Genomic DNA, 24,831 nt, shown 5'->3' with positions numbered 1-24,831 from the left:
ACCATCTGTTCTATAAGAAGAAGGGAGGCTTAAGTAATTAAAGAGTAATCAATAACAAAAACAGCCTTAATTCAATTCATTTCTCATTTTCTGCACACATAGCGTACACACCCACTATTTAGACGACCTGATGATACAGACCTGTTTTAAGTATGTGAGATGAAAGTGAGTGAGAATGGTTGTCTGGTTCTCTGCAAAACACTGGTCATTTATCCAGGGTGTACCTTGTCGTTTACCCTATGATAGCTAGAATAAGCTCCAGACCACCCATGACCCTGAATTGGACGAGTGGATGGATGCTTGACACTTTCAAATTGAGAGCCAAACTGTTAATACAGGGAAAAGTCTGTTGAAAGGGAATTTTCACAGTAAGAGCTGTGCATCACTTAAACCACAAGATCCAATGTGCACACTTGAATTATAATATGTTCAGTTGCCTAAGATTTTTGGAAGTTAGGAGTGCCAGGAGAATGAAATTTGTTCAAATTTAAAGTAGTTAAGCTCTGTGTACATAACGAGAATGCAAACACTGTAACATATATTTCAATTTCTGCTTCCATTCCACACCCACGCTGTTCGCTTGGTGTCCTTGTGAAAGTCAAACACTGTAACACTGACGTCTGGCATGATAGTGGAATATGGTTTGTATTTTTCCAACGCTTGGCCTATGTACAAATCTACATTCGTAAATACAGTTCTATTATGGACTCGCTGTGGCATCCTGGTCTCTAATCTATACAGTAAATATCACAGAGTGATATCATGTCCTCTTATGTATTCATCCAGCATATTTATCTTGTCTTGCGGCTTTGAGACTGAAAATGATGGCATGCATGCTTTTTTGCACAGTCTTGGAAGCATTTTGGATCTGGCAGTACACCCTAGTGTTACTTTGATTGGGAAAAAATAAACGCATACAGGAAGCCTACATAGAGAAGGCCACAAAAATCTAATGTAAATTCCATCATTAGAGGGTGAATGTGAGGGTCCGTGCAGACATCTGCAAGATTTGTTATCACCATGCAGACACCACACTGCAAGAACAGCTACTCCTCAATGGTGTCTGCAGCCATCGTGTGTGCATCTCACGCCGCCTCTCCTTTAACAATACCATCAATTTTCCTCTTTCACTATCAGGGTCATCACTGCCCTTGAGGCTGAACCCATCTTAGGACACACATATCTAACCACTCACCTGGACTGACTCACTGGAAAACAAATCCCCTGAGACTGAGAACAAATTTCTTCCTGCACATTTCGCTCAAATCCCAGTATTACCAAAAGCCAGAGTGAACCTTCATCAGTTTAATAGGACTGACAATCACTTCCAAAGACTATGACACAAAAAGCATCCTTGTAACAACACAATAGGCTTCACATTCTCAGGACAATATAATCAACTTGCTAATTCTTGTTAATGTTTTTTTAAGTACAGTAAAGCATACAGTATTGATTGCAATACTGCAATGATAATATGTAATCCAATAATATAATGAAAACGCATTACAGTCACTCAAACATTCACAACTCTGACACTTTTCCATCTATTTATTCTCTCTGTTAGCTCTGAGTCAACACAAACAGGGTTTTTTTTAGCTCATCACACAGAGCACAATGCAAACACAGGAAGGGGCAGCAGTCAAATGTCACATGTTCTGATGATGCTTTTGCAGTCTTTGGAATATGAAGTCTTCACCAAAATATATATGTGTGTACAACATGCTGCAAACAAGTTAAAGTATTCTGTTGCTGAGGATGAAGAATACTGACAGCAATTCCTGTGCCTCATGTTCAAGGCTACCTCTACATGTTTCAATACAGCCGACGAGTTTGAGGTGTGCACAAACACTGAGGTCTGGCAATTATTTTACAGCAGCCGGGTGTTTGGAGCACATCATTTAGTAACAGTACCCACAGAGCCACTGGTCAGATTCAATTCCCAATAAGAAATTCATGCCTTTCCTTTCACTGCGTGAAAATCCCATTTCATTTTACCTTGAAGCATTTGCACCACATTTGCAGGATAACACACAAATGAATGCAGAAAAATACAAAAATATCATATCGCTGCTGTACTTGCACTAGAACAAGAAAATAGAGTGTACGCATATTAAATACATATAAAGAGTAAAAATTCTATAAAAATAGAATAAAAGAGCAAGAAAAATGACTCTCAGCTAAATTGGCTTGATCATAACAAACAAACAAAAAAAAAAAAACCATCTGTGTTATGGTGGCCGATCACCAACCAGAGCATAGAGAAAAAGAAGAGCATTATTCAAACACTGGGAACAAACTGCAACAGGCTGCTGCTATGAGGCATCTGTGTTAGAGATGAAGTCTGTAACGTTCACTCAATATCACAGCCAGGCAATATTCTGGTGGTGGTAGGTTTGTTTAATCGCATTACCATGAGGACCATCAGATTGATTCGCGCTCATGTTTGCTCAGAGTTTTCTGCACGCATCAGGCATGATGTGCTCACGCCGTGAGGAGCAGGGCAATATCATACAAGTGTGACTGTTTACACTGGATAGAAGCAGTCTTTAATTCAATGAGAGCCCTGAAAGGAGCTTGTGGTTTTATTACCCCAACAAGACCTCTTTTCTTTGAGCAAAAAGCTTGTAGGAGTGAAATGTTAATAAGCCTGTGTCCACTTTTACATTTGCTTAACAATCAGTGATACGGAGGGGGCAGTGTTTACTAAGGAACCGTGCTACTACAAAAAAAAGAGTGAGATGTGGTGCGCTTGTTCTAGCTTGTGTATAAAATGTGTAAGATCTCTGATTTCACAGGCTATCGCACCTTAGCGTGTCCAAGTGCAGCTCTGCACAAAGACTGGCATGCAGGGGGCAAGCTGAGCAAGGAGAATCAACGGCTGATGAAAGAGTGAGTAAAGGAGTGAATGGAAAACTGAATGGTGCAACCTGCCGCTAATCACAAGTGAAATTCCCTTTTTACTCATTTCAATTGATCCACATTTGGATTTCTCTTTGCTCAATGAGTGAGTGCTAACTGAGGCTTCTGCTGCCTCACCGCCTGCGTGCGTGACTTCGTGTGTGTGTGCCTGTGTTTGACTAGGCTTGTTTGACTTTTTAAGTAAGTAGTGTCAATGTGTCTGTCGCCACATGAGTGTTTAAGTTTGTTTTTTTTAAACCCACTTAGTCCTCTTAGCCTGAAGAATTGCTAACAGGAAAGTACTGTTTAAAAGACCCTTTAGAAGACACTGTTATCTCACAGGTTAACTCACTTTAGAGTTTCCAGACTGTGTTGGATAAACTGTGCATTCAAAAGAAAAAAAAGAAGAAGAAAAAAAGAAGCTCTTCCTCCTTTCTTTAATAACATACAGAGAAATAACCAACAAATGGCCTCTCTTTAAGGCATTACAGGCTTCATACATACTTCATTAAACATAAGTGGATTGCACATTTTAAATAAACCACAGATGAATTTCTTGAAAATGAAGAGGTTTGTTTTCGTCCCCTGACTCATCATTAAAGTCGAGAACTGTTGCACGCTGCCACTAAATTACAGCCACAGATACAGGATGCTCTCGAATAAGATATAGAACTGACACACGGCTCCTGTGGTACAAGCAATCAGTGGACTGTGTTTGCGACCAAGGTAGCTCAGTGATAACAGTGTTATCACAATGAACTGTGGAGAAACTATACAGTGGCTTTCAGTGTGTGTACTAAAATACTGAGTGTAGTTCTCCTGTCAACCACAACCAGTTGCAGCAGGGGGTGGCCCCTCCTGAGTCGGATCTGGTGGAGACTTCTTCCTGTTAAAAGGGAGTTTTTCCTTCCCACTGTTGCAAAGTGTTTGATCATAGGGGGTTGTTTGGTCATTAGAGTTTTCTCTTCATTATTCTCTTGACTTACAATATAAACACTTTGAAGCAATTTTTGTTGTCATTTGGTACTATACAAATGAAACTAAACTGGATGTGATAGTGAAAACTGATGTCAATTTTAGGAAATTTAGGGTCATAAACACTGACTGTGGTAATAACTAGTAACATAGACTTATTGTTACTAGGCTTAGAAAAAAACATTGATGCCTCTGGTATATTTTCAATACATTCTGGTAGGGCTGTTCGATATAACAATATATATCGGGTGACAATATAAAAACATCTATCGTTTCATTTTACGCTATCGTTTGTTTCGTAGTGTGGCAAAATATAATGTTTACGGCAATATTTTTTCATCGTTTGATGGTCATTGTAGTGGTTATATTCATTTGTTAAAGTTCTCTCTTTCTCTTATATTTAATATGATGGACAAGCGACAGTTTTTACACGTTGCTGTTAGCAACCATGATGGTAAAACAATGGCGTGGCTCCGCCGTCTGCTTGTTTGTTTTGCATATTAACTTTTCACAATAAAGCTCAAGATCCTGTTGAGACTTTTCAAAATAAACTAAATCCCGTGAAAGAGTATGCAGTGTTTACTAGGGGTGCAACGATACACAAAATTCACAGTTCGGTTCGATACTTTGGTGTCACGGTTTGATATTTTTCGATACAATCTGACTGAGAAATCAGGTCCCCATAAGGAGAATCCTGTGCTAACGGCTGTCTAAATGACTCCTGTAAAGTTTGTAGCATGCCTTGTTGTTTTTGTCTGCTTCCACTTGTCTTTGCACTAGGATGATGTCGGTGTAAATGTGCAGTCATATTCATTGTGTTCCCACTAGTGCTGTCAGCGTTAATCTGAAATTATGTTAACGCTACGAGCTACCGCGGATCGCCCCGTGCGTGGGCTGGACGGCGTCAACACGTTAACGAGCAAACTGCGCTAAGGCACTAGTTCCCACCCATGTAATTGAGCATTGCGGCACATCCAACATACTGTTTTACTTTTGTCCATGACGCGCTTACCTTCAGGGTCATGCTTCACATGAAGACCAAAATAGTTCCAAAGGCCAGATCTGAATGAGGGTGGGGGAGGTTCAATTTGCCATGTTGCAACGAGCTTAGCTTCTGTCTTGCTAGCTTGTGCTCAGTGGATCTGCACTCGACAGTGCAGCCTAGGCGGAGTAGTCGAACGCAGATCCACTGAGCTCTCAACACAGACAGCATCGTCAGAAGAAAAGTTGATCAAATAAATTAAAAATTTTGTATTGTTCAATACATATGCGTACCGAACCGAAAGCACTGTATACGAGTTTCGTTTCACCCCTAGTGTTTACGGATGAGAAGCAAAAAAGAGGCGTTAGGTGCTAAAAAATAAACCTTAGACTCAAACGTTAAAACAGGCTTTTCCCCGCAGCACGCTGTGTAATAAATATTCACACAGAAAACGGCGTCTGTTACAACTTATGTCTAAAAATGTATTGTTTCATGCATCGGCTAAAAGTCATAACTCCAGGTACAGGACGCCCAGCTGAAAACACTTCATGCAAGTCGAGCTGCCCGAGATTGACGGAATTTACAGAAAATTTTAATTTTTTGTGATTTATATCGTTATCGGGATGATAGATGTCTTATATCGGGATATGAGATTTTGGTCATACAGCCCTACCTTCTGGCATTCTATAATAAGTATAATATGCCCGTCATTATCATTTTAGTACTGTTCTGTGAGTTACACTTTGATTTCCACTCCTAGTTGTTTTTCTCTAAATCCAATGTGAGCCCAACCTTTCTAAAAAAAAAACAACAACAACAAAAAAACCCCCAAACAAACACAAACTGGTGGGGGCCACTGAGACTGCACACAAATGCGAGAATAAATGAACTCTCCAATGTCAAATTCCTGATATAGGGTTCTCTTGGGCAGTGCATATAAAAAACTATAATCAACATTTGTTTCTCTGGGACTGTAGCTAAAGAAGTATTATACTGTTGAAGGGAAGAATGTATTTTCCACACCAAATGACCCTCTTCTACCCATCTTCTTTGCCTTTTATAGTTGAGGATCACCCTGCTCACTCATGCTTCTCAGTCCCTGGTTACATAATCAAACTTCAGCCTGTGATGGAAACTGGCTGTCTTTCAGTCACACACACTCACTACAACGCCCAACTGTGGTGCTAGGGAGCACATGCACGCACACACAGACACACACACACACACATAATAACCACCACACTTTCCCACAACAAATACAAGCAGTAGGATCTCCCTCACTTTCAATGAGTAACTTCACTTTCCAGCGTTGTTCCATACTCAAAGCAGACTGATAAAGTTCTATAAATAGCCATCATATTAACGCTCTTCCAAACTGAGTTACATGAAAAATGAACACACATCCTACTAGACTTAGCATCCACCTCGTAAATGGCAGCCCAAAGCCTTTGCCAAAGTGTGGATATCAGTATGTTTATGTGTGTGTGACAAAAAGAGTGCTAGAGTCTGTTGACCTCAGGGCCCATGACTACCCTCATTGAAGTAACACTGAGGCCTCTCAAAGGGAAATAAAGACAAGCAGGAGGGAGGGAAGGAAGGAATTGAGAGAAGGGCGAGGGTTGTCCCCGGGGTTATCAAGAATCTTTATCGCAGACATTTAAAGTACTGTTCGTTTGTCTGTGTGTGCATGTATGTGTGTTTGTGTGTCAGGGAGTCCCCTGAATGTGGTGAGGTCAAGGGGCCTGGCTGACACATTAGCACACTTAATCCAACCTTAAGACTGACACACGTGTCACTGGTCAAAGATTCTCTTGCCATCTGAAGACAGAAATTTAATAAGGAAGTTAACAGAAGCAGACAAATTACAAAAGACTTTCACATTACTTTGACGATCCATATTTCGGTGATGTTTTCAAGAAGCTCTGCAAAGGAAAAGTGCTAAGGCGAAAATAGAGTCCAAAAATATTACTAGAAATCCTCACTCTGTCTTTGCAGAGTGATGAATGTGTGACGCTGAAGCCCCCAAATGGAATATGGAAAAGACCATCTTTCAAGAGGTGATGCTGAGGAGATGGTATCCGTGTCTGGTTAATAATAGAAATATGACCGGAACACTGGCATTAAAGAGAGAAGACTGTGCATTTAATTTTAAAAAGGCATTAATGTAGAAGCATAGACAAAATATTTAACATGTAATTAAAATGCCATAGTTCTAATGACTACCTTTCATGCAATGTGCTGCTGGAAGTAACACTCAGAATGCTTTTGTCTCAACACAAGCATTAGGTTCACATTAATATAGAGCAGTGTCAGCCACTAATTGAATTAGTTATCGCTGAGGAGGTACTTTTGGGGATGATATGCATATTCTAATACAACTAGAGGCATTTGGGGACACAATCAGAATCAAACTCACAGCTTAGTCTTATCTTGGCGTAAATGGATTGCTGTATCACTCTGAGGTGATGGAGGTAGGAGCCTGTTAATTTGGGGATGAATGTTAGGTAACTGGCCTTTGCAGAGTGAAAATACCATATTATTCCAAAAATGACTGTTACGTCACAAAGTCACTGCTCAACTGTGCTGCATGTGTGTGTCTGCGCGTGCACGTGTGTGTGTGTGACGGTCTCGTTTAGACCGGATTAGGAGGTCAGAGGTTCGCTCTGCCCTGTTACACACAGAATGCAGAGGGCCCTTCAAGACCAGGTTTCCCCAAATATGGTCAGGATTACTGAGGATACACGTACGTAGATAATATTCTGGGTGAACTACTAGAAGTGCTTGAGTGGCATCTGAATTTTATTTGAAAAAGGTTTCCTTGTGCTCAGATAAACTCAAGCATCTTGGATTCAAGATAAACATTGAAACCAGTTTGTGGTGCTCCTGCAAAAACAACACCCTGCTGAGTTAGAGACCTTAACAGGATTAAAATGCTCCAAATTAAAGGATGCTCAAAAGAACAAATTTAATTTGGGAAGTGCCCTGTCACATCTGTTTGCCAAAGATGCACACCCTCCACCCACTGCCCTTACTCTGCTCCATCTTACAGGACAGAAAAATTAAGGATAACCAAGAGAGAACATGTGCAACGAAGAGAAGCTTTGAAGACTTGAGATGGCAAGAACTGGATAGAGAGAGGGGGGGGAGGGAGGGCGAGTGGGTTGCTCACAAATATGGGACTTCTCCTATTGCCCAAATATGTACCTATTAAAAGAGAATTTGTGCCCCGCTGAGCTGCCGAGGAGGCAGCCAGGAGAAAGGAGCAGTGGAAATAGAACATGTCCATATAGAGAGGGGAGCTGAGGAGAGAGGCAGCATGAAGGGGCAGGGGTTAAATGCTTCCCCAGAATTTGACCTTTCCACTGGCGTGAACTCAGTGAAAAAAAGCCCCCCCAAGTCCCTCCTGACTGACAGCCCAAGGGCCTACTGTGAGCATGATTGAGCAGAGACAGCTAAACTATTTCCCAAGAAAGCCCAGCTTCTAAATCAGCTCAATATGCAAGAATGATGTTTACAAATGTGTGAAAGCTCTAATGATGAGAGACTGAGACTTCTGCATGAACCTTGAAAACATGCAGCATTAGTCTTTCCCTGGCACTGACTGACAGGGGGGGGAAAAGAGAGAGAAAGACGTGAGACAGAAAAAGGAAAACCTGTCTCGACAAACAAACGGCCCACAGATGTTGCTCCTCTCTGACACGACTGGTCTCCCTAGCAACCCTGCTGGCCAGTAATAGCCTCTAGCTTGCCTGGCTGCAGCAGCGTCATGCAGACGCACACACAAATAGGCGCATTTCAGCCTCTGAATGGGATCCCAAAGGGTATTTTTAGAGACATGGGGACTCACTAGCCCACCCAACCCTTCCAGCCCCTGAGGCAATACCAGAGAACACACATCTCTAAACACAGACCATCTACCCCTATCATTAAAAGCCCCAGCCACACACATAAGCACAGTCATAAAAAACAGATCCACAGAGTCCCTCGATTCTAGTAAACAAGCCCTTTAACTGGTGATCGGACATAACTGGGAATTACAAATTGAAGGCAACTTGTCCTGTCAACGCTTTCTTGGGTACGTTGAAAAAGCTCTCCCTGAACTACCCGCTTTATATTACAATAAAAACTAATAATAAAATGTATTTTCATTTTCTGCAGAAATACACTGGAGCTTCTTCTAAACGTTACCAGCCTGTTCACTTAGTGTTTATCTTGCTATTCAATGCCTTTGAAGAAAAATTCTTATAAATGAGTGCTGGTATTCATACCAGTCACTTCCCACATTCAGATTCAACAGATGGTGAATGCAAATCGGATTTTTACTGATTATTACAACAGAAAAAAAAAAGTTGCAACACCTGCCTCAGTGGGTGAAAGAAAATTACTCCTTGCTTGTCCTTCCTCCTTCTGAAGTCAACTACCCGTTCTTTTGTCTTGGTGGTATTGAGATCCAGGTTGTTATTTACACACCAATCTGACAGCCTCTGAACTTCAGCTCTGTACGCCGTCTCATCTCCCCCAGAGATGAGCCCCACCACGGTGGTATCATCTGCAAACTTGATGACTGCGTTGTCTGGGTGGGTACTAACACCGTCATTATCTTTATTTAAAAGACTGTAATTATGTTTTCACCGTAATTAAACATATCGATGTAATACACTCTAATCTATGCACTTATAATGATTTAAAGCTGTAAGGATAAGATTTCACCCTAAGTTTTAGGGGCATTGAGCAGCCACAGTGCAGCACCCACTCAAGCAACAGAAGGTATAACAATTAACCAGTTGATATTTTGTTAGCACAGCTGGTAACTTCACCTTGCAGGGAAATTGTTCAAATGGACACAAATATTAAAATTGAGTAAAATTGGTATTTGCAAAAAAATACTCTGTTTTATAATTAATTTTTAAAAATTATCTGAAAATGTGGAGCCATTTTCAATACGGCCATCAACAAAGGCAAAAAATAATAATTCAGATAAACTAAACTTGTCCTTTTTTATGTTAGTCAAAGATGTATAATTTTTTAACTATGTGGAAGTCAACATTGTAACTCTGGAGTTTCTTTTTTTAAGTGGGTCTGGGGCATGGAAGTACAAGTAATCCTTTTTTTCCAGTTACATCTCGTCGATGCACCACTAACTCTCCTCACTGATTACCCATTTCTCTCCTATGGCCCCCAGAAGGTTTGTTGTTCATGCTGGCTCAGGATTTAGAGTGGGTTGCCTCCTATTCAGAAGGTCAGTGGTTCAACCCTGAGCTGAAATGTTCTTAGGCAAGATACTGAACTTCAAATACCCCCTGATGCATTCAGTGGGTTTTCATTTGTGCAAAACAAAACAAAACAAAAAAAAGTGTCTGTGGGTGCAGTGTTAGATGTGCTTGGGGTGTTAGGTGAGAGCAAAAAGTAGTATTGTTAGATTATTTATACAGGTTGGCCAATACAATAAATAGCAGTTAGTCAATGGAGCAAAACGGTTCTAGGTCTAAACTTGTCCAAAGACACGTTTGTCAGGTTAACTGGTGATTCTAAAGTGACTGCTGGTGTATGGTAACAGTAAATTACTGTGTCACTGTGTTAGCCTGTGAAAAATATTGATGACAGGATCTGACAGCGTGAGAGAGATGAGCTAACGGTAAAGGAGCTAACTGAAATTCATCAAACGACTATAAATGATCACAGGATGAATGTTAAACATCCGAGTCCGAGTTTTACTTGAAACAAAGAAGCTCTGAAGATGTTTTAAGTTATAAATTTCACTCACTTCTTGTCAAAAGGATTAAAAAGAGAGTAAAACCTCTGAAATGTATCCAGTGGTTGAAATTATGTTTTCCTGGATGGAAATGATGGTAAACTGGAAATTTCGAAAGTTGGATTTTTCACAATAATGCCTAGACAAAGACAAAAAAAGCAAATGTTGGTGTTTTTATCCACTTTTGAAAGATTGTTTCAGTTTGCTGCTGCACTGTGTTGCTTTTTCTTTGGGGTACACGCTAAATTCAAAATTACCGAGTGTATGTCTCTTTGATCTGTGACACTTTAAACTCTGTTAAACTTTTTAGCAGAACTGTGTGAAATATCACTTAATAACTTGATGTTTTTCCCTATTCCGGCACATAATTTCCTCACGTTTCATTGACTGAGTCATTATTCACACAGATTTCTGGCTCAGTTAACTCACAACATTAAGTCTTGTCTGTTAGGCTAATCCTGCACTGTCTAACACACTTTGCTGAATTGAAAAGACAAATGCCTACTAACTGTACTCAACATAAGTATGTATACTGTATACCTACCATGCTGTCATGTGCCATAAATATGTACATTCTTTACAGAAATGATGCTCTGTTTTGCAAAGGTTAAACCAATTTGTAGTTCAAGCTAGCAAGGGAGCTGATGATTACATAAAGGAATGAAAAACACTGAAAGCCTCTGTATTGTATATGTGGGAGGTGAATCTGAGAGTACTTACCAGGTGACAGACAGGGAGACAGAAAACTGAGGGGAGGGGAAACACTGGAAGATAGCAGTGGGCCACTCTAGAAAGAGAGGGGGGAAAAGCAAACGGGAGGGGGAGAGAAAAGAAATTTAGTCCAATTTGCAGATACGTGCTAACTTCATTATTCAGCTTCCTCTCATACACTTATAGTCATATTACAGATGATTGTGATGCCTTTAGGAAAGACACTGACAGAAAAAAAAAAAAAGATGTACACGAGCATGTTCCTGTTCACACATACACAACGCACACACTGGGGTGTAATCACCAGCTCCCCAGTAATGTTCCTCATCCTATTTGGCAAGTGCAGAATTTTAATCATTCCTCTGGCTTCTGCTAAATAAACTTTTAATGGAAGGCGCTTCCCGTAAGAAAGGCTGCCTCTGTCAGAGAGATTGGTGGAAATGAGCTGGCAAATTAGACAAACGGCACCACCTCCACATCTGCTCTGCAGCAGCTTCTGAGAGGCAGGTATGTCAGTGAAAATAAAACAGAGTCTGCTAAAAGCTTAAAACGTAAATGTAAAACACAGATTGGGTCAAAAGGTGCAGACAGAGAGGCAACGCGGATGAGTGAAACAAGAACCAAACTATAGATGGAAAGGAGAAGATAATCCCCCTTTTGGCAAGGCATCTGGTACCTCAGGCCTGAAGACAAGAAAAATTCCTCATCATTTCCTGTACTTAGGAGTGACCGTGATTCTGCTTGTGTCTCTCATCAGGCCAGTAATGGTTTCTTTATACAATCACTTTGCAAGATAAACTTTGCCAGATAAGTGTAGACAGCAGAAGCTAGATTTCAACAAGTAAAGTGAGGGAAAGTTGCTGCTCTTAAGGTTGTATTTCCATCTGGGATTATGATTGCTTGTTAATGTGGAGATTTTTGAAAGCCCAATAAGAAATATATTTTGTGACAGGTTCCTCTCGTGAGTTCCAGCTTTAAACATACTGCAGTTGTTGTCCAAATTAATTAGAGAAACTAACACAATGTCAATATATGGACTGTTTTTATATTTGGATACAGGTCCTTTGCAGTCAATGACTGCCTGAAGTCTAGAACCAGTAGACATGTCAAAATGCTGCATTTCCTCCTTTAAGATTATGAGGCTTTACGGCAGCCACCCTCAGTTGCTGCTTGTCTGCTTTCAGTTTGCATACCATAACTGAAAAGATGCTGAGCCAAGACGAGGTGACTGGCATGGCCACTGAAGAATATTTTATTTATTTAAACTCTTGAGCAGTATGCTTTGGGTCATTATCTATCTATCTGTGAAGCACTGTCTGATTAATTTTGGAGCATTTGGCTGAATCTGAGGAGAGAGTGTAGCAAGTGTAGTACAATCCATCCTGGTGCTTCTCTCAGAAGTCACATCATCAATAAACACTAGTGACTTAATGCCACTGGCAGTTATACATATCCATGCCAGTTAATCTTGGTTTCATCTGTCCAAACCGTGCCGTATAATCCGACCTTCCTGTTTTCAAGTATAACCAGTGGTTTGAACCTTATGAACCTGCTGTATTTACATTGTACATGCTTTGTATTTACATAAAAGGTATCTCTTGATTGTAGACTTTGACAGGGATACGCCTACATCCTTGAAAGTGTTGACTTGGTTAGATGTTGTAAAGTTGTTTCTCTCAACAATGAAACTGTCGTCACACACTCGAGTTGTCTTCTGTGGTTTTTCAGGCCTTTTGGTGCTGCTGAGCTGCTCGGTGCGTTCATTCTTTTTGCACCACACCTAATGTTTTTGCGACTTCTCCCATAGGTTTGCTTGTTTGGTTTGCACTGACGTCTCTCAGCACACCGTTTTTAACATTATAGTAAAAAAACTATAACTTCAGATATTATGCCCGCATCATTTGTCATGAAATAATGAGGGAACAGGCTTGACTTGGCCACGAAACTGCTCGTCAATCCAACTTTTGATTAATTCCTAACTTGTTAATTAAAAATGTTTGTAAACAAAAAACAAACAAACAAAACGACCAAAAAAACCAACATTAAAGCTGAAATGCTGCACTTGAGTCAAGTACTTGGAAGTACAAGTGCAAAAATTGTGTTTTGTGCAACTAATTATTGACCTCACTCTACATATATACAACATTTTTACTACCAAAAAAAATCACCTCCAAAAAATCCCAGCATCAGTTGGGCCTTGCAAAAAACAGGCCCATGTAATGAAGTTAATACAGAGCTTGGTATTGATCTGGCACCATCTATTTTGAGTCATCTGCCTCTGATCCCTCTCTCCCCCTCTTCATGTAGATAAGCTGCAACTGTGGGAGAGGCCTATGTAGATCAAATATTCCACATGTCAAGTGGACTCACTGGACAAGAGCTGTTCACAGGCCTCTTCAGCCAGGGTAGAGCATCAGCAGATACACTGTGTATCAAAAAAGCCATGACACATGTACAGACACCAATATTCATGTTCTGCTAAGTAATTTAGTAAGAGCCCTATAAAGAGAACAGGCTAACAATACTTGGGTCCTGCTTTTTCACCAGGCCTCTTTTATCCATCGAAGTAAGAATGAACCGACATAGGAAACCTGTAAAATACTACTGCTGCTGTTACTAGGGATAATAATAAGTAGAAGAAAATAAGTGATGATGCTGCTAAGTGGACACAGATATTTTACACTTTAGCAGACAAAGCTAACAAACTGGAACTCAATTGTGCTACTATGGAAACTCCAACCAGCAGCACAGCTAAAAGAGTTCAGTCATGAATACACAATATCAAACAAAAAAAATAGATGTTTCTTGCTACATCTCTTCTTTCTGTGCATCTGTGCGGACACACACATGCACACATGAGTATATTTTTAGTAGGTGCTATTCTAAGTAACATCCAGCCATGCGGTAATCATTCCTTTGATTAAAGCAACAGGTAAGAAGCTGCTAATCTCTCCCCTGCCTGTCACAGGATTTAAATGGTATAAACAGTAACAGCTGTGCCGACCATCACTCAACAAATGACGGCTTTACAGGGGAAGCACACAGGGGTGCTGATTAAAACAACAACACTGCCAATCGCACACACTCCCGCAGGTATCACAGGATGGGATCTGGCCGGGGAAATGACATTATCCGTGTTACCTGAAATAGCCTAATCTGAAAATAATACGCCATTATCTACACATACAAGCTTACACCAAAATGCCTCACATAAACTGGTCTGGAGGTGAAGAGAATGACAGTTCAAGTACTAACGACATATGTCCCCGCCTCAGGAAATCGACCCAACCCAAAGGCTGACGCGCAGCTCTCTGTGGGACACGCTGTTGACGGCTTTGCTGCCATGAGCAGCACCTGTCAGGGCACTGAGATGATAATTCTCATTTGGCCCCCGATTGCAACTATGTTGAGAGTGACTCTGAAGGGACATTAAATAACATCAGCTCTCAAAACGACCAAAGGAGGACTCTGAGAAATCCCTCCCCCCGTGTTTGTGTGCAGCTGTGTCATGCAGGATAGTTTGTTTTCTCAGAGGACTAAAGTAGGAAAACCAGACTGAAGACTGGGGGATAGAAAGCTTGACAAACATTAACACTAAAGTTACACTTCACCTTTCATACATCACCATTTCATTATAATAGCTCACACCAGTCTACTGTCTGTAATGCAGTTTGGAAGGTGCCATCAGGAGCTAGTTGGCTGATATCTCCTACATTTACAAATTTATGCATTTCACAGAATTTTTTTTCAAACAAATCAGAGCATAAAAATTACATTTTTCAGTTTTATGGGGATTATGTCTTTATGTCAATGTAAGGTTTCCAGTTGAGGCTCCTGGAAGTTACTAAATCCCCCGTTTCCAGTTTCTGAAAATAACATGACTTAATGTTACAGACATGAGTCTGCTAGGACTAGAAACTTGTCACCATGGCATTAAGACTTTTGTTGTGTCTAGAATCCCATTTCTCTGGACTTAGACTTTCTATTATGTGCATAAATTTAGCTACATGAAGTACACTAAAAGTATCTGGATGGTGTATTTATAACTATCAAGATGTAGAGTGTGAAATAAACTAAAATACCAACAAACTCCAATGGCTTTATTCTCATGGCACGGTGAGCATGTTTTGGTATGCAGGCCTTCATCTATCAACCCACCGAATCTTTTCTATTGGTGTTCCACTAATTGGGGCCTTCCAAATATGGTGTTCATCCAAACCTAGGGTGAAAGTGGAAAATTCCAACAGTAAAATTCCACCAACAGGAGGAGTCTTCAATAACCTGGACACATCCAGAAGCCCAAAAAGATACCAATAAACATTCATCAAATTCAATCCAAATCATACAAAAAAAGACCACACAGCTGCACTGACCACAAATAACATAAATGCATCAATAAAGTTTATAACAAAGAAGTTATTTTTTTAAGCCAGGATATTTACTAGCCTGTTTTTATAAATTATAAATCCAATAAAGTTTTTTTTTTAAGAACTCCTTTATCTATTACTTCTTGTATTGTATATTGTATTGTAGTATAGAAGGGTTACTGTTATGAAAGTCCAGGTAGTGAATAGCCACAAGCTAGTTAAATGTTACCGCTGCATGTTGCTGCTGCTAGCAGACAAAACAAAACTACCCGTTGAAAGTAACACTCTACCCAAAGAAGTACCTGTTGTACGAATGGAAGTATTTAAATTAAGTAATAATGTTTGTGTCTTATCTTTGGTGGTGACTCTAAACCCCAGAACATAGCTTTTTTCACCTTTTACATGCTCTGCAGCTGCTGAAGGAGTCCACAACAACTTTTAAGTAGGACCTTTATGTATGCAGTACCTAATAAGAATCAGTTTCACTAACTGTGGTTAATTAGCAACATTAGTAACGTTTATGAAAGACGAACATTTAAAAATCAAGACCCGAAATCATGAACCTCTGAACGATTCAGTCATGTGGAGCTCTTCTGATTGTTTCTTGCCACAGCAACAAAAACAAAGGGAAAAAACAAACCAAAATACTTCTATATGTTCGTAAACTGTATCCACAATCACTCAATACAAATATTTTGAGTAATATACTTCTATACTGCAAGGAATAGTGATAGTAAAGTTGTGCAGTATACCATTCAGCACCATTTTCATGAACTGCATAAACACCAGCCTAATTTTCTATATGACTAAAATGTACAAATTACAATTATTTAGTGACAAACCTGAAAACATGAGGAAAAATGAAAGAAATGCATCTCTCTGGATACCTCGCGTCTTCTTCGATTCAACACCAAGTCACACACATCAAAGCACATCAGCAAATATTGACCTTTTTACTTACTTAGCATAATTTAAAAAGAAAATTGAGAGTAAACAACAGTTGTATAACAATGACTCTGTAAGAACTGGTGTTGCTTAACCGGCTTTAAAATCTCAAAACTCCAACACAACTTAATTTGAAGCAACCAAAATGCTGCATCCACTTTAGTGATAGTGCCGGATGACCTCTTCGATGAATGTCCACTCTCTGCAACCTTCGAAAACGGGGACACGGACTAGTATTGTAGCGTGGAAGCGGTTAAAATATAAAGACTTGAACTCAATACTATCACCATTCATTGGAACTTACGTTCGGTTTCTGCTAACACTGCAGTATAAACAAAATGAGTCATGCCAGGAGTGGTGCTAGAAGCTCTCTCAACTATTTATGAGGTTTTTTTTGTTTTTCATCCTTTTTTTTCCCTCCCAATAGATTCATGTACTACAATCCATCAGAAAGACCCACGCAGGCATGAATGGAATAAATAACCTGAAACATCACTCTCTTTACTGTCTTCACAGTAGAACGTGGGTGAAATTGAAATAGGAGGTAAAGACAAAGAGGGCGGCATCCTGAGAGCGGTAGAGAACAATGGAGGAAGGGAGAAAGGCAAGCAGACAAAGACAAAGCTGCACAGGCACCAAAACATTTCACATACACTTTGACTTTTCAATTTTATTTTTTCTGTGTGATGCTGTCAGAAGCCAGCTCCCTGAGGGCCAAAGAGTGAGAGGCAGCCAAAGAGAGTAAAATCCTGGCAGAGAGAGAGAGAGAAGGTGAGCGGGAGGATTTTTCTGCTTAGTGAGTCAGAGAATATCGCTCGCTTTGCCTTGGAGAATGATGGACGACTGTCTTTAACAAGGAAAAAATTAGGTCTTGGTCTCTCTGCGCACATCAGACACAAACGGAGAGCACTTCTCCCCTTCCGCCATTGTGCAGGCTAATTAGTAGATTTTATTAGCATGGACCAATGGTAGGAAACCATTCAACCTCAGCTAATAGCTCATAGCTATTACACAGCATAATTTGTGCTGCTATGACATGAAAAACTGTAGGGATTAAGTTTCAGACCAGGAATCTATAACACTGCAGTCATCCATCTGCCCAATGTTATATAATACAGGTTCATTATAAACATAAAAATAAATCATTCAAAAATGAAAACAATGTCTCTCCACATGAGTGTTTTTGACATTTTCAAAGAAATGTCTGTTCACCATAAAATGCATGTCCTTCACATGCAGAGGTTATGCTCATGCAGGTGTAAGAAGGCAGCCGAGGACTGGCTGATTAGCTGTAGAGCCACATGATAGAGACAAGTGAATGTGGATATCTGATTCATGCCCAGGTTATTCTATAAAATCATCTCAACAATATAAATTGAGTTTTTGAAGGAGTTTAAAAAGACAAAATGGTTACAGAAGTAAAAAAACAAAAACATTTATGCATTTATTAACAAAGCTTTTAATCCAAAGACTCTCCTGAATACATAAAAAACATCCAGTCTTGGTGTGCCACCTATGTAGTTTTTAATTTTTTACTTTTTTCATCTGTTCAACATAATGGTGCAAAGGACTGCGTGGTTCCTTTGTTCTTAGTTTCAAAGTTGTGCCGCTACACTGCTCTCACCAAAGCTGCGTACTTAGTTGGACTTAGTTGCTAAGATATGGTGGATGCTTTGGTCATTAAAATCAGCATAGCTGAGAGTCTCTAGAGTGGCAGCTGATTATTGCTCCTCTGCAAATACAAGTCTGTGTATTCCTGCAGACACACATGCATACAAAGCAGCAATTCACACATAACATTTGGCAACTGGTATTTGAAAAAGCCTGTACTGTTAGAAGAGATTGGTGAGAGGCAAAAACGACAAGAAAGAGAACGTGGTTCTCTCTGATGTTGCAGGTTGTGATTATCATGTTTTTGCTCACAGCTTTAAAAATAATTTCAACATTTTTTTAAACTTTGACCCCATTTTCACCTGTAGGCACTAAAAGCAGCAAACACCTGCGTGAAAGAAAAGGTTCTTGTTTTTCCATGACCCTAAAGCAAGGCAGAGCAGAGTCATTTTATCCAAACATGCACTTACACTTTGCTTTTTCAGCCAGCATTGCTGTGACTCACAGCCGACACTCTTCCACAGCTTGAGACGCCATCTAATGCTTCAAGTCAAGCCAAACATAACAATATGAAACATGTGCTGCTAATGGTGTGTGAAAAGCTAATGATTTGAGTCTGCCACATGTATTGGTCCCGTTCTCATTTTCAGGTCAAACATGGCTGAATTCAGCAAAGATGCTGCCACTTTTACTTTTTTACAATTCTAACCATAAAGCAATTTGTTTTTGATGCCCTGTGCATCTAACTGGCTTCTAGACTACATTGGCTGAATCACAGAGCCATGGTGGTAACAGATGGTTTTAAATTTTTTGCCTTATGCAACAGTGAGGACGGACAAGGACAAGAAGTCCCTGGCACTTTACAAAACGTATTACCCTTTGATTTATTTGTTCTTCTTGTTAGTGGTGGAGTCTGCCAGCCCCGTGCTGGACTCATATTGTCTATTAACACACAAAGGATTGACAGGAGATGATGAATTCATGTCATCCCACATGAATGTTTATAATTTGACCTCACTGATATTAGGCTGACCGTCTACTGTACACTCTAACACAGATGCACGGTTGTATTATATTACTCCTAATATCAACCAGACAGCTGCTTCTAGTTCACATTAAAAACACTTCAACGACACAATGCTGGGTGCCTTTGACTGTGAGGAAGGCAGAAATTTCAATTTGCCGCAGAAAATGAAATGGACTACACATTCATCAAAAATCGTCACCAAATTATTTTTCATTAAAGAACAAACAGAGCAGCCAGAGTAAGCTATTAGGTTAATATCCGATCTCTGCAACTCCAACTCCTCAACATGGTAACCAATATGCTCTCAGTTGCTGAGCAGAAAACATTTCACACTGTGTGCAGCATGAAATCTAATCAGCTTTTAGCTGTAAAAATCACACGGTAGTAAAGAGTTAAGCACGGCGACTGCATTTTGAGTAATCTGAATGTTTGTTCATACTTTAAGCTGTTGAGGAGAGCAAATTGATGGGAAGCTAAGTATAACCGTGTGTAATAATAAACAACATGTCCACAGACTGATCTAACAGGATGTTTGACCTCCTTAGATTGTCATCTTGACTTCTGCAGAAAAGTGACTTGAACCAAAAAGTACAAATAAAATTACCGGTTCATTTGCATAATGAGGTGCATGTCTGGAAGAGGCTTTTAATTGAAGGCCTAAGGTGAAAGTAATCATTGCTTTCAGTGCTGCAGTGAAACTGCTCATACAGTTTTCTTCTCACTGTTAATTCAAACTCAAGCAAGATTATTAAATAATAACAGGAGCTTCATAAACAAAAGGAGTTTGTGTGTGCTTACTGAGCCACTCTCAGTGAAACACACAACTATTGTGTTCTGTGTTTGATGTTCAGCCTCTTTTCAGTTTTATTTATTTATAATACTGTGCAATGCAAGTATTGAGCCACCCCTCATGTATAAGGCAAAATATACGCAAGTTTAAACTATTCCAACAAGCTTGAAAGACTCTAAACTCTCTTAGGCAGCTTTCTTGTAATGTTTTTAAGCAGTCTTTACTCTGCATTTATAATTCCATTAACTTGAACAAAATCCTTTTAACAAAAATGCAGCCCAACATGAGAGAGCCTCCACCGTGTTTCATACATGGCTGGAGACATACAGCCATCTAAAGTTTAGGTTCTTTGCCAAGATGACTTTTACATGTAGACAAAATACTGGTTCGCCCCTTGAGTTAGGTGACTTTTTTTATGCTTAACAGTTTGTTATGCTACAGGGAGTGCTAAGTAGAGCAGGGTGATATGACCAAAAATATTTATCACGATATACATTTGAAAATTTGCGATAACGATATAACTGACGATATAACTGACACTAGACAAAATACTTTACAACTTTATTAGTGCAAAAAAACCCATCAATGTATTTTCACTTAAACAAGCAGCTGTTTTTATGTGCATTAAAGTTATATAAAAATGTAACAGTGCAAATTCCTCGCTGACGCTGATGTGTCGGCCAATTTCCAGTGGAAACTGGCCGACACATCAGCATAACCATGTATAATATCCACAAAACTTAAAAAGAGCTTATACACACACACAATACGTTAATATTATGTCGAAGCACAGTACGTATCACTCCGCGAGGCGCCTGCCTATGATAGCTTTAATGCTCCGACAATCCATCAAGCGGTGCAGCTTCGTAGCTTAGCAAAGTCGTACTAAAACATTTGACAGATTTTCGAGCGCCGTGTACGACATAAAATCATTTCGAGGTCAATAAACACAACCAGAATTCATACATAAGGCACACGGGATTATAAGGGGCTCTGTCAACTTTCAGAAAAATCAAAGGATTGATTTTAAGTGTGCCGTATTTTCCAAACAACACGGTAATAACGACGGCCCGCTATCACGCTCTACCAAAAATAGTGCTTTGTTGTGTATCTGACGGACCAAAGCTAAACCAGTTCCACACCACTGAAGTTGCAGCATTTCTACAAACCAATTCTGGTTCATCGGTTTCATTTAACGATCCACTTTCGCCCTTCTCCTTCTGCGTCGCCGCCATGTGCGTATGTAAACATAGGCACTGCGCATGCGCTTTTTACCCATATTCTATCGCGATATTTCATTTTCCTGTCATTGCCCAAAATTACACCGGTATTACCGTGAACGGTATGATATAGCCCAGCCCTAGTGCTAAGTATCTTAAACAAAATATTCCTCTAAAAATGGTCAGGTACAAGGACTGGACTGAAGATGAGTAAATGAGCGGCCGATGCTCAAGACCCCTTTAAAGAAATTAACAGAAACTCTGGCTCCTTGGAAGCAAAACATAAGGAAATGAGAGGGGACTCGAGAAATTGGCACAGTACTCTCTTGATTTGTCATTGCTTTTAAAAGAACATGAATGTATAATGCAAAAACATGCAACAAGTGAACCTTAGAAGGCACTACTAGGACACAGAGACAAAGCTTGTTGAAGCTCTAGAGATTGTCTTCCGCAAATGGAAACGTCTTTATAATTCAGCAAGTGCTAGGAACAATCGTAGATATATGTACTGTATATGCATGTGAACGCAATGTGTGATATATAATTTACAATTTCCTATCTAGTAAATATATACAGCATATAGAATTTCCTAGTCTATGTCGTGTGCTATAATTGCGTCACCTAAGGAAAATGTCTGAGCATTTTTCACTGGAAAATTTACATCTGTCCTCTTACCATGTGCTTCGTGACACTTTTCTAAACTTCACATTGCTTCTACAGTTTGTTATGATAGCCATCTAAAGGATTTATGTGCTAAGGACAGAGGTTTGTTTAAATGACATCCAAGAAGTGGCTGATGAAAAATGCACGAGGCTCTTTGACAAATTTCTGGCAGTGCTTGGAAAGCCATGTGAAGGGAACTATTCGCCTATTAAACCCAGTGTTTATACTCCACCTAAAATCTGTTTGTTTCCCTGCTTGTACTTTTCAGTTTATGAGTTACAAACTCCAAAGAAAGCCTCCAAAAAAATGCCATTAAAATCCGCTTTGTCTTTCAAACCAAAAAAACCAAAGAAAGACATAAATTAGGCCCATATTAACTACTATATCTACATATATATAGCAGGAATTCCCCTGCAGCCATTATTATTATCCAAGTCAACAACAAAGTAAAGACAATTGTGCCATGTACTGTGTTCTGCATTTCCACTGAGCTGAGCAGGGTAAATGATAAGCTAATCTCTGAAGTGTTACATAATTGCTATCTTGTAGAGTAGTGGGCTGCCTAAAGAGACCCCTCTGGCACACACACACACACAAAGTCATATTATGATAATGCCACAGGACATTACAGGAAACTCAGCAAAAAACATAATCCGTAATCCAACCTGAACATCTCTATATCACTGCTATATAATTTAAATTGCACACACACACACACGCACACACACACACGGGCAGTGTTGTAGAGAGAGGAAGAAGCAACATTCCTGCTGTTTATCAAGTCATCTGATCAGGCCAGCAAGTCATGCGTTGAAACTGTGTTAGAGGCTGGGCGGGATGCTTTAGGCTAACCCTCGCCCTATGTAGTCTGCAGTTTTCAGAATCTTAACTTATTCTCTCACAGTGCTCTCTGTCTTCATGTAAATGACTGGTATCCTCCCAAAAACACACTAATGCTCCACTTTATTTTCAACAAACACCTAAAGAAGACACTTAAGACCTCCCTGCATTTGCCCCATTTGTAACGCAAACAGATAAACCATTAAAAGCTTGATCGATAAGTCTGTAAAATATCTGCTAATTTTCCACTTCAAGTACTGACAGTGTTGATAAATGTGATAATTTTGCTGACTGCAATGATCCTCGTCGGTGCGTTGTGAAGCCGCGGGCTCTCTATTACGGGCCTGGGATGGTTAATAATAGCTATCCAGGAGAGGACGGTACAGAATCACGTTTTGCATTCTGGAGCGAAGGTCGACAGTTTAATTGGAAGTGCAAATTGCGTTCACATGTATCCCCACAGTGGATTGAGCCATGGGTAAAGTGAATGCGCACATTGCAAGCGTGTGTGCGTTTAACAAAAGAGAGGGAAGGGTTCGTCCCAACGTATTTTTAGACCGACGCGTGGAGCCGAGCCACAGTTATTATCACTGAAGTGTTGTTTTTACTCCTCAAATCCTCTTTTGCACAAGCTCAGATACTCCTGCTGCCCGCTACTGAATCAGCGAGGCCGATGCTGCCAATTTTTTTTTAAGAAAGAGTAAATATTGACTTGATGACTGTAGCTTCCATCTGTTGGTGTGAGAGTAAGAGTCTCGCTCGCTCTCTATCTGCTCTGCTTTCACTCGCTGCCGACACTACCACCACCCCCACTCGCACCACCACCCATCTCCTTCCCTCTGCTGCTGGTTTAGAATCTGCAGAGAATACCCCCGTCATTATATTCACCCTCGAGCCACACTTACCCTTGTAGTGAAGACACGCGTTCTCATCATTGATCTCTCTCTTTCTTTAGGCAGCTAATAGTACTCCCACATAGCTCTATAATCCACAACATCTGGATAAGTGAGGGTTGAGGCCACTTTTTGATCAGCTATCGTGTTACGTGAAGATGAGACTGTGGGAGTGGAGCTGAGTGGTTTTATCAGAGCAGAGAGCGGGCGGGAGGGGGGCGGATGCTGAGGTTTTTCTGACCCTTTTATCCTTGTCACGGGCCAAGGACAGAGTCTTTCATGTTGTTTCTTAGAAAGCTTTCTAAGCAAGTGCACAACTGAAAGATGCCACATTTGCACAAAAGCAGTGTTACAGCTTCTTTGGATATCCAAAAGAAGGTACTTTGCCGCGTTTACATTTCTCTGCAACTATTTTGGTATGGCCATTTATGAGGACTCATTTTCTTTATGCTACTTGATTACATTAAAAGATGAAGCTCCTCCAAAAGTAATATCTTCTCTCTCCGGGTGCTGCCTCAGGTGCCTGTCACACCCATATTTTCGATGAATGCCAAGGTCTTAAAATGCATCAGGGTAGGACAAAGTTGCAGAGTGCTGGATCCGTGTAAATATTTGCAGGGGGAATTTAGGTGTGTTGACTCTGCTGCCGCTGACACCGCTTCTCTTACGTGTGAGAAGGAAGGATCTTATGTTCTCCGTTTGAACAAGCACTGAACTTATTATTTTATCCTTCAACACAAAGAGGTGTTGATTTTTTACAGGAATGCTCCATAACATGACAGTTTAAAAAAAATCATGTTGGTAAAAAGAATTTGTATCCAATATTGATAACCATTAACACTGGTAATTAAACGTTTTTTAGCCTGCACCAGCAGGATGGTACACACGCTAAAATAAGGTGAGGCATGATGGCAAAACTGATAATGTAAACTATGATTATTGAATGCTGTTTTATTCCTCATTGTCTACAAAGGATTGGGTGTTCCCTTCTTTCCCGTCACATGTAGTTACTGAAGTGCAAGCTTAGGATGTTTAGTGTGTTGCCTCACACCAAAAATGTTCCTGGTTTGAATCCCACCTTGGGATGTTTTCCCTGTATCTGTGTAGATTTCTGCTGGGTTTACTTTGCCTTCCTTAGTTCAAAGACATGCTTGTTA

The 24,831-nt window shown here is 40.1% G+C and overlaps 1 protein-coding gene across 4 annotated transcripts in view; it reads right to left on the bottom strand.

The window, feature by feature from the left end:
• Positions 1-24,831, bottom strand: part of plcb4b (phospholipase C, beta 4b) — a 72,370-nt gene that overhangs the window by 40,663 nt on the left and 6,876 nt on the right. For 3 of the 4 annotated variants that reach the window (XM_013908720.1, XM_013908723.1, XM_013908721.1), the window contains one exon: positions 11,328-11,394. The exons of the other annotated variant lie outside the window; for it this stretch is intronic. The gene's annotated coding sequence lies outside the window, so the exon portion shown is untranslated. The remainder of the gene's footprint in view (positions 1-11,327; positions 11,395-24,831) is intronic. 4 annotated transcript variants of the gene reach the window in all.

Source organism: Pundamilia nyererei, unplaced genomic scaffold (genome assembly GCF_000239375.1).
Source record: "Pundamilia nyererei isolate P.nyererei 1_Seehausen unplaced genomic scaffold, PunNye1.0 scaffold00013, whole genome shotgun sequence".
Lineage (NCBI taxonomy): Eukaryota > Metazoa > Chordata > Actinopteri > Cichliformes > Cichlidae > Pundamilia > Pundamilia nyererei.
This window is presented reverse-complemented; position numbering and strand designations above follow the sequence as displayed.